Raw genomic sequence first — 11445 nt, forward strand, 5'->3', positions numbered from 1 at the left:
TGTCGCTGCATTCCAAGGAAAAGAATTGTAATACTCTATCAGCAGTCCAGGAAAAGAAACCTGCAAGAATAAGTTAAGTATTTCAAGAGTTGGGATAGAAGTGATACTCTCTGGGATCGAGTTTCTATGAAAGTTTATTTTAGAAAACAGATTGAAATTTTGCTTTGTTGTTTGTCTTAAGATTTTCCAAACATTTTTTTTACACAAAGCTTGTTTCTTTTTGTAAAATAAACAAATTATACTTTTTGTCCAAGAACATTTGCACATTCATTTAAATATTTTATGGTGTCTAAGCACCACAGTCGCCAGCTGGAAAACTTAAACTTATGATCTACCAAGCCAGGTTTCATTCTGTGAAGGGCTTATGCCCGAAACGTCGAATTTCCTATTCCTTGGATGCTGCCTGACCTGCTGTGCTTTAGCCAGCAACACATGTTCAACCTTCATTCTGTGACCTCACTTTTCCAGTATTACCATCAGCTAGGATCACCATACTTTAAATGTACCGCTTTAAATCTATTTGTTTTCTACATCTTCTGGCTATTAGGAAGTATGCTGTAAATTGAAACCTAGACTCCAAGATCAAAGGGGATAAAAAGATTATTTGAGAGAATCTTGCTTCAATTCATCAGTTTTAGGCCCACCAAGATAAGAACTGAAGACTTTGCGATTTGACTATGGCTGAGGGAGTGGTAAAAAGCGAAAGAACTGCAGATGCTGCAAATCAGAAAAAAAATAAATTTCTGAGACAGTTCTGAGTTCTGAGGAACAGTCACTCAAACTGAAACTTCAACTATGATTTCTCTCCATAGGTGCTGCCAGACCTGCTGAGCTTTTCCAGCAATTTCTGTTTTGTTACTGAGGGAGCAGGAAATGTTTAGGTTGGATTTCTCTTGCTTTTCATGCACAGGATATACCTGGTCAGTTCTCCACATTGGCAGTTGGATAAATGCCAGGGTCATACCTGTGCTGGACCTGCTTGGCTCGGGATGTGGCATGTTTTAGAGCACAGGTCTTCAGTTCTACTGTCAGAATATTGTGGGGACTCTAGCCTTTGCAGTATCCAGTGCCCCTAACCATTTCTTGATATCATGTGGAGTGAATGAATTCAGTGAAGACTGATACCAGGAATCTCTGGAGGAGACCAAAGTGGATTATCCACTTGGTACTTCTGGCTGAAGATTGTTGTGAATGCCCTCAGCCTTACCTTTTGCATAAAATTTCTGGGCTACTCCATAATTGAAGATGAGGATATTTGTGGTGCCAATAAATTGTTTAATTGTTCACCACCAATCATAGCTAGATGTGGCAGGACCATTGAGCTTCTTAGATCTGATCCGTTGGCTGTGAAATCGTTCTGTCTGTCACTTGCTGCTGTTTGGCCACAAATAGTCCTGTTCTGAAGCTTCACCATGTTGACACCTAATTTTTAGAATTGCCTGGTGCTGCTCTCCTGGCATGCCCTTCTGCACTTTTCACTGAATCAGGAATGATCCCCTGACTTGATGGAGTATTGGCATGCCAGGAATTTGAAAATTATGATGGAGTATGATTCTGGTGTTGCTGATGGCCCACAGCACCTCACGGATGCTCAGTCCTAAGTTCATCTGTTCAAATCTATCTCGTTTAGCACAGTGATAGTGCCACACAACACAATAGAGAGTATTCTCAATGCAAAGATGGGACTTTTCTCTGCAAAGAATATGCGGTGAACACTTTTACTGATACTGTCATGTGGGGATACATTTGCAACAGGAAGATTGGTGAAGATGAAGCCGTTCTTGTTGGTTCTTTTCTTTGACCACAAAGCTAATGCCATTAATGCAGAACTGTACCATTAGCATTACATATTTAGTAAAGAAGGTTGATCTGTATTTAAAATGGACATGAAAAGTCTTACAAATTGGCTCCCTTAAGTCACATAAATATTGTGGATTCAGCTGGAGTTGGAACAAGACTGTATGTCTCTCAAGAAGAAGTCTTACAACACTTTATCAAACTTCCCTGGAGGTACAGGCAGTTCTTTCTACCTCACAAAAAACTGACAGTGAGACCTAATGCTTGTGACAGTTAAAAATGAATTGCCTCAATTAAAACGGGCCTACAAGTGAGGTTCTTGCAGATTTTTTGTTCATGGATCATTCTGATGACATGTTTTATTTGGATTGAAATACATTCATGTTCAAATGTCCTTCATGGTCTGCCGTAATCATTGTGAACTCTACTATCAGACACACTCCACAGGCAGCCAGCTTAGAGCCATTTCAATAAAGATGACATTCTGACCAGACTGCTACTTTCTGAACATATAACATGGTGTCAGAAGTGAAGCTGTGATTGAATGTTCAAGAACTATTTTTAAAAACTGCATTGACGGAGCGACACAGATATGTTCAAGATTGTGAAAACTGCCAAATGCAACTGAAATAAACTGAAAAAGAACAAAGAATCCTCTTCCATAACACTGGGCAAGAGATGAAGCCTGCAGCTTTTCCTCTTTCAGTTCTAAGTGAGCTAAAAGGAGATATAAACAAAGTTGGAGGTTTTTCACATGGAATGGCAGAATTACAAACTAGCAATGTTTCTGTTTAACAAACCAGAGGAGCTGTGTTGCTACACTCTTATCACTGTTTATATGACAGTTTCAAAGTATATTCCAACATGAATCTCTCTGAAGAACAGAAATTATCACACTGAATAAATTTTAAAGGACTTGAAGGCATAGTTTGAACTCCAAGTGAATATAACTTGTGAACGGGTATGTGTTCAATATTAGAGCAAGGTTTAAAAATAGCCCTTCGATCAAAATGTGACCTCATTAACTCAGCCTGTAGAATCCTGTGAATTTGGGAAACTAAAAGACGATTTAATTTAAGGCAGTATTGCATAATGCCGAAGAGATCCTGCAGTAAGAGCATGCCTACTGAGAAAGGAAAAACTCACACCTGGAAAGCAATTGTCGCTGCAGAAGTGCTGAGGTTGTAAATCAGTAGCAACAGCATGCTCAGGATAGAAGGGACCCAATTGTTCATTATATAGATAGATCCTACAGGTTCAAAGGAGAGAACAATCCATAACTAAGGGCAAGATGCATAAACTCTGGAAGACATTATGCAGAGAAGAAGAAATCATAAGTTACATGACACCAGTTTATGGTCCAATAGGTTTATTTGAAATCACAAGCTTTCAGAGCACTGCTCCTTCATCACTTCACCTGACAAAGGAGTATCGCTCCAAAAGCTTGTCCAACCCAGTCCAACATTAGCACCTCAACATCAAAAGAGAAGAAGACATGTCCAGTGTATGAAAGGCAGTATTCTCACTGTAAGAAGCAGAATCTTATTTTGTACACAATATATGATTCCGATGAAACACGACATGCACATACAGATGGCAGCTGGAACGATAACAGCTGAAGATTCTGACAAATCACACTATAGGTTTATTTAGTCATTTTGATAAGTAATATGTAATTTGTGATTAGACTATTACTGAATAATGAGCCATTTTGTTGAAACTTTTTATCATGCTCTCATCCGGGCATTCACAAGAATACCAATTCAAAGAAAAAAAAATTTATATTACATGACAGTCTCTAATTGGTAGAGACATTGCCAATGATAATGATGATTAACAGTTAGTTACTAGGCTTTGTTTTAATTTCAAGTCAGTATAGGTAAACTTTGACTGGTTAGGACTTTGCCCTGGAAAATAAATCAGCAATTGTTTTTTATTTAGTACCCTGAGATGATGTCGCCTGATGACCAACATGGAAGTAATTTGGAACAAGTGGTAAATTGAAGTCACCAGGTACCCACTCTGACTTCCATGTTGATCATGCTATGTTTCCAGTTTGCTAACAGTGTCTCTTCTGGTTCCTTTCCACAGTACAAACATGTACAAGTTAGGTTGATTGGTCATGCTAAATTACCTGTAGTGTCCAGGGATGTGCAGTCTAGGTGGATTAGCCATGGGAAGTGCAAGGTTACAGGCCTGGGTGGTATGTCTGGATGGCTCTTCAGAGGGTCAGTGTGCACCCAATGAACCAAATGGCCTACTTTCACACTGTAGGAATTCTAAGATGATTCAACGATAAAAAGCTGCATATTAATGAGGTGAGATGTGCAGTTCAATAACAAACAATGGTCCACTGTAATAAGCAATGTGTTACTACCTAGGGAGAATCTCATCTTAAAGTCTAGAACTTCACTAAACAATGCAGCAAGTTGTTCCAAACATTGAGGGAGACCCATTGGACTTCTTACATGATTCTGCTACATTTAGAACAAGGAACAAAGAACATTACAGCACAGGAACAGGCCCTTTGGCCCTCCAAGCATGCGCCGACCCAGATCCTCTATTTAAACCTGTCACTTATTTTCTAAGGGTCTGTATCACCTTGCTCCCTGCCCATTCATGTATCTTCCTAGATATATCTTAAATGACGCTATCGTGCCTGTCTCTACTACCTCCACTGGCAACACGTTCCAGGCACCCACCAGCCTCTATGTAAAGAACTTCCATGCATATCTTCCCTAAACTTTGCCCCTCTCACTTTGAACTCATCACGCTTGGTAATGGAGTCCCCCCACTCCGGGAAAAAGCTTCTTGCTATCCACTCTGTCTCTACCTCTCATGAATTTTTAGACTTTAATCAAGTGCCTTCTCAACCTTCATCTTTCTAATGAAAATGATCCCAATCCACCTAACCTCTTCTCATACCTAGCGTCTTCCATCCAAGGCCACATCCTGGTGAACCTCCTCTGCACCCTCTCCAAAGCATCCACATCCTTTTGGTAATGTGGCGAATGGAACTATACACAGTATTCTAAATGCGGCTGAACCAAAGTCTTATACAACTGTAACATGACCTGCCAACTCTTTTACTCACTACCCTGTCTGATGAAGGAAAGCATGCCGCATGCCTTCTTGACCACTCTATTGACCTACGTTGTCATCTTCAGGGAACAATGGACCAGAACACCCATTTCTCTCTGTACATCAATTTTCTCCAGGACTTTTCCATTTACTATATAGTTTGCTCTTAAATTGGATTTTCCAAAATACATTATCTCTCATTTGCCAGGATTGGACTCCATCTGCCATTTCTCTGCCCAATTCTCCAATCTATCTATATTCTGCTATATTCTCTGACAGTCCCCTTCACTACTTGATCCTCCACCAATCTTAGTGTCATCTGCAAACTTGCTAATTGGTCCACCTATATCTTCTTCCAAATCATTTATGTATATCACAAACAACAATAGTCCAAGCACGGATCCCTGTGGAACACCACTGGTCATAGGTCTCCATTTCGAGAAACTCCCTTCCACTACTACTCTCTGTCTCCTGTTACCCAGCCAGTTCTTTATCCACCCAGGTAGAACACCCTGGACCCCATGAAACTTCATCTTTTCCTTCAGCCTATCTTATTAAATGCCTTTATTGAAGACCATGTATATGACATACACAGCTCTTCCCTCATCAATCAACTTTGTCACTTCCTCAAAGAATTCTATTAAGTTAGTAAGGCATGACTCTCCCTGCACAAACCAAGTTGCCTATCATTGATAAGCCTATTTTCTTCCAAACAGGAATAGATCCAACCCCTCAGTATCTTCTCCAGCAGCTTCCATACCACTGACATCAGGCTCACCAGTCTATAATTAAATGGATTATCCCTGCTACCCTTCTTAAACAAGAGGACAAAATTAGTAATTCTCTAATCCTCCGGGACGTCACCTGTGTTCAAGGATGATGCAAAGATATCTGTTAAAGCCCTAGCTATTTCCTCTCTTGCTTCCCTCAGTAACCCAGGATAGATCCCATCTGGACCTGGGGACCTGTCCACCTTACTGCCTTTAGAATACCCAACACTTCCTCCCTCCTTATGCCAACTTGGCCAACAGTAATCAAACATCTATCCCTAATCTCAACATCTGCAATGCCCCTCTCCTCCGTGAATACCAATGTAAAGTACTCAGTGAGAATCTCACCCATTTTCTCTGACTCCACCCGTAACTTTCCTCCTTTGACCTTGAGTGGGTCAACTCTTTCTCTAGTTACCCTCTTGCTCCTTATATATGAATAAAAGGCTTAGGGATTTTCCTTAACCCTGTTTGATAAAGATATCTCATGACCCTTTTAACCTTCTTGATTCTTCATTTCAGATAGGTCCTACATTCCTGATATTCTTCCAAAGTTTTGTCTGTCTTTAGTCACCTAGAATCTTATTTATGCTTCCATTTTCCTCTTAGCTAGTCTCACAATTCCACCTGTCATCCATGGTTCAATAATCTTGGCATTTCTATCCCTCATTTTCACAGGAGCATGTCTCTTCTGCACTCTAATCAACCTCTCTTTAAAAGCTTCCCACATATCAAATGTGGATTTACCTTCAAACAGCTGCTTCCAATCTACATTTCCCCGCTTCTGCCAAATTTTGGCAGAGTTGACCTTCCCTCAATTCAACACTCTTCCTTCAGGACCACTCTCATCTTTGTCCATGAGTATTCTAAAATTTACAGAATTGTGATCACTATTCCCAAAGTAATCCTCCAAAGTAATTCAACAAATCCCCAGTGTCCAGGCCCCATGATAATCCACCCTGCGCTGCCAATTTTGTAAGTGTGAGTTGGTTGGCTTACTGCAAACAGTTGAAGAGATTTGCTGTTCCAAATGATTTGTCAATGTTTTGGACATATACAATGAATTGCTAGGAGAAGTGGTAGAGTCAGGTACAATTACAACATTTAAAAGACATTTAGTTAGATACATGAATGGGAAAGGTTCATACACAGGCAAATGGGACTAGTTTAGTTCGGGAAACCTACTTGTCCCTCTCCTCCGTGAATACCAATGTAAAGTACTCAGTGAGAATCTCACCCATTTTCTCTGACTCCACCCATAACTTTCCTCCTTTGACCTTGAGTGGGTCAACCCTTTCTCTAGTTACCCTCTTGCTGCTTATATATGAATAAAAGGCTGAGAGATTTTCCTTAACCCTGTTTGCTAAAGATAGTATGGCCAAGTTGGATCAAAGAGTCTATTTCCATGCTGTATGACTATATGACATTTGATTCTAAATTCAAGTGGTGCTGGAAAAGCACAGCAGTTCAGTCAGCATCCGAGGAGCAGGAAAATCGACGTTTCGGGCAAAAGCCCTTCATTATGGTCTAACTGCCAGACATCACCCCACACCACTCATTTGTCTGATAAGTAGAATTTTTTTTGGCTTATCAGAGGTAGCCACTTATTGATAAACATCATTTGTTTTGCTACTGCATAGTAGCAGCATTAAATAGCTGGCTTCACTTTTGGTTCAAAACTTTGAGGTCTCTTTTGGGAATGTAGGAATTTCACTGTCACTGTGCTGCCGGGTATATAAAGTTCTGGATTGTTATCCCTTGGGAGTTGGGAAGAATGATGCAAAAGCATGTTCACAAAAGCCAGCAAAGAATTGAGTCAAATTTAAGGAAAGCAAGAAGAGTCGTCCACAAGCCAAACATTAATTCAAGGACTATATCACCTAGTACAGAGCTTGTAATGCAAACCAGGCAAAGGAAAGTAAAGAGTTGCTGAAAACATATGAAATTCCAGACAGATCATGTAGATATTTGGCAATAGACTCTTCACTCTCACTGGAACTGACTATCTAGTCACCAGATAATCTTTGCTGGTAAGTTTAATTTAAGACAATATTATTTCAATGATTTATGCTATAAATAAAGTATAACAGTGATGTATATATCCTCTGTATTATGTTTCTATTCCGATGACTGGAAGATATGTGGGTGAGCTGACTTCATGGACTAACACAGAGATTGCTGAATGTCTAAAAGCACACCCACAGCATTCTCACCATTGTCATGAATGACAATCGCCCTCCGTTCATGAATGCGGAATTCAACTGCGTCCAAAAGGATTGTGAAAATCAACAATGGACATCTTGTCCACTCTATCTCAAGTTAAATAGAAACGCTAAAGCTGCAGTCGACACCAATGAAAGAATCACAATGAAATCCAGGAATTCCAGCACAGATATATGCAAGACAATTTTTGAGTCAAGAAACACACTTTTTATGCCATAGAGAGTTGTCCTGTACAAAGGCTAATGTCACATTGCATCAGAGCTGTTTTTTTATATCGCAAAGGGGCTGGGAAAATTAGATGTAGTAACAGATGTAAGTGACAAAATTAAGGTGAAAGGACAGCAAGCTGAATTTCATTTTGACAAGGCTGCCAAACTGTTGCCAGAGCTGAGTACAGTAAACTTTGTATAACTGATAGCTTCTAACCCACCACTTTTGATCAACCAGCAAGAAGTATAAACCTCTAATACTGTGAAGTTTATGGATTAATCTATCCAATTATTATGGATTTTAAAATTTATTTACTTCAATGTAAATATTATTGTTGTTCAATTGAATGGTCAGCCAAAATATCAGCAATTGATTCAATCTTGAATCAATTTCTCCTCAAATACTGTGATGTCTGAGTAAGTCAGTTGAGGGTGTGAGTGAGAAGGTTCTCTGCTGGTAAGTTTAATTTAAGGCAAAGTTGCATTATTATTTAAATGATATATGCTGTAAATAAAGTATAATACTGATGTACATAACCTCTGTAGTATGTTTTCATTACTTAGTGTGTGTTTTTACTTTGTTTGGGAAAGTAAACAGAATATTTGATCAGTCAGTACATTCCTGGTCCCATAGATGCTGGATAATAAAATGTTTACAGTTTTAAAAATCCAATTAAGGTACAATTCTTCAATGCTTACAACAAAACAGAGCCAAGAGGCAACGTGGACCTTTGTAGTTGTCAACTTGATTATATGCATTGTAATGAAGGACCAGATATATTATTGCAGCTATTGACACACACTGGAGAAGTTGTTCCTCAACTACTAGCAGCTGATCAGGAAGATATAAACTCATCAGCTACACAGTCCACAAATCAAAACGTATACCTGAAGGTCCATAACACTCCAGCAACAGAAATGGAGCAACAAAGGTGCCACAGAAACAACAAATAACACAGGCTCGACACTCCCTGGGGAAGGACCATTAGCCAAATGAACAGCCAACAAAAACATGGTACTAAGAGACTAGCATGACTCAGAAACTATGTGTGCATATGCAGAGACTGACAAAAATAATATCTGCATGTTAGATAACTTGGGCAAACTCAAAATACACACAGTAATATATGTAAATTTTCTTTGTTCATTCTGTATGTTTTGGATTGAAATGCAAGCATATGCAAATACCTTTCCTGGTCTGGTGTAATCATGTGATCTCTTTATACAAATTTCACAGTCTGAAGTGGATTGATGAAGTGGATAAGATCAAGCCTTAATTGATTAACATTGTTTGGACTTGTGAGAAGTTATTTTTTCTTTAATCTGCCACTTTCAATGTTTGTATCTTTATTTGGAGAAGATTAAGAACTGCCAATAAGGAAAAGTTTTTGATATTGAAATTATGAATGATTCTATATGATTATCCCTTTTATGAGATTGCATAAGCAGCAAGCATTTTTCAAGCAATATTTTGAAAATGTGTTTTTAAGTCAATTTCAAGACTTACCGTTATGAGGCACAATGGTTAATTAATCATACGGAATGTCTGGTATGGAGCTGGCCTGGGGAATAGAGCTGACATGGAAAGTGGTTAAGTGTGAGGAAGAAATTAAGCATGAACACTAGATGGGCAAAGAAAAGAAGACTTGAAATAGTTGAAGTCCCAGAGAATCAAGGCAGGCTCTTGAACCAATTCTCTGTAGCACTCATTAGCTTCCAAGCCATGTCTGAACTGCTCCTGGAATCAACTGGCACACCCCCTGCTTTTCTGAGGTGTAACTAGTGATACAGAAGTCAGTCATATGGAGACAAGTGCGTTGAGTCAGGATTTTTCATAAATTAAGTTTCTTACCTCAATGGTAATAACTTAGTCTGTATTATCCCGTTTATTACTAATCAACTTATATCCACACTTTCCTGTTATTGATTCTTCAACCATTGGAAATAATTTTTCTTTAGTTAATCTGTCTGAACTGTTCAAGATTTTAAACTTCTCAAACAAATCTCCTCTTAATCTGATCATCCCAAAGAAAATAACCCAGACTCTTCAGTTATGGAATAACTGGTGTTCTGAAGAAATCAATTCAGATTCAAGTTATTAACTCTGTTTCTCTCTCCACATATGCTGCCAGATTTGTTGAGTTTCTTCAGCAACCGGTTTTATTTTTATCTCTTTTGTTTATCTGCGTAAATACAATGTCTTATTCCTGGAATTATTGTAGTGCTGTATGCTGTTCAAAACCTTCAGGTCTCCCTAAGGTTAGTGTGCAGAGAATTGCACACAGCACTCCAGATGGTGTCAATCTAATGTTTTATAGATAATTATAAACTTTGTGCTTACATTTATCAAGACCATGATCCCTAATGTTTTGTTAACCAGTCTGACCTTCGTTAAAGGTTTGGGCAAGAATACCTCTTGTTTTTCTACCCTCTTTAAAATTGGGCCTTTCACATTTATTCTCTGTCCCCTTTCATCCTATCAGAATGTGTCACTTCCTACTTTTATATAAGTTTAGTCTTCATATTTTCCACCCAGTCCAAAAGCCTATCTTCATTCCCTTGAAGCCTGTTACTATCTTCCTCACTGTTTACTTCAGTTCCTGACACTTACATCTTTTGGCACCTGATGTACAGTCCATATCAAGGTTATCACCCTGATGACATCTCAGACCCATCCACTTGCCTAATCTTTCTGCTGGTAACCTGTTATCAAAGTGCTTCTGGAGCTCTGTCCGGTTAGGGATGGTAGTTTGGGTCGATCAGGGAGGAGGACCAATTAAAGCAGCCAAGACAGCGGGCAGTCAGCAGGTCCACTCGGAGAACATAAACTGTCAATGTAGATGTGGTCTGTAAGGGCATTTCAAGATGAAGGTATGGTCAGAGGAGTTATTGAATTATCAAAAGTGTACCCACAACTGCCAAGCCATCAATGTCAAGCAAGAACATTTCATGTCACAATTGTGACCTACTGATCACCAATGCTTTGGGTGTGGGGGAATGGAATTAAAGGAAGTGTCAATGGTCGCTGGACATGAAACTGGCATACCATCACTAGAAAGCTGGTGAGTCCCACACTACACAAGGGCGAGGGGTCCACTTTGATGTCAGGATAATCTTCTCTCCATCAAAAAATGAACACAAAATGGAGCCTTAAAGTGATAAAGGGCTTACGCCTGAACCATTGATTCTTCTGCTCCTCAGATGCTGCCTGACCTGCTGTACTTTTCTAGTGCCACACTTTTCAACTCTAACCTCCAGCATCTGCAGTCTTCACTTTCCCATAATTGGTTGTTTGCCTCATTGAGGTGGACTGACAAGATCCTTTCCCTACCACTGCTGGGAAGTTTTCCAAAGGTCAGACTGAA

The sequence above is a fragment of the Hemiscyllium ocellatum genome, chromosome 5, assembly GCF_020745735.1.
Source record: "Hemiscyllium ocellatum isolate sHemOce1 chromosome 5, sHemOce1.pat.X.cur, whole genome shotgun sequence".
Lineage (NCBI taxonomy): Eukaryota > Metazoa > Chordata > Chondrichthyes > Orectolobiformes > Hemiscylliidae > Hemiscyllium > Hemiscyllium ocellatum.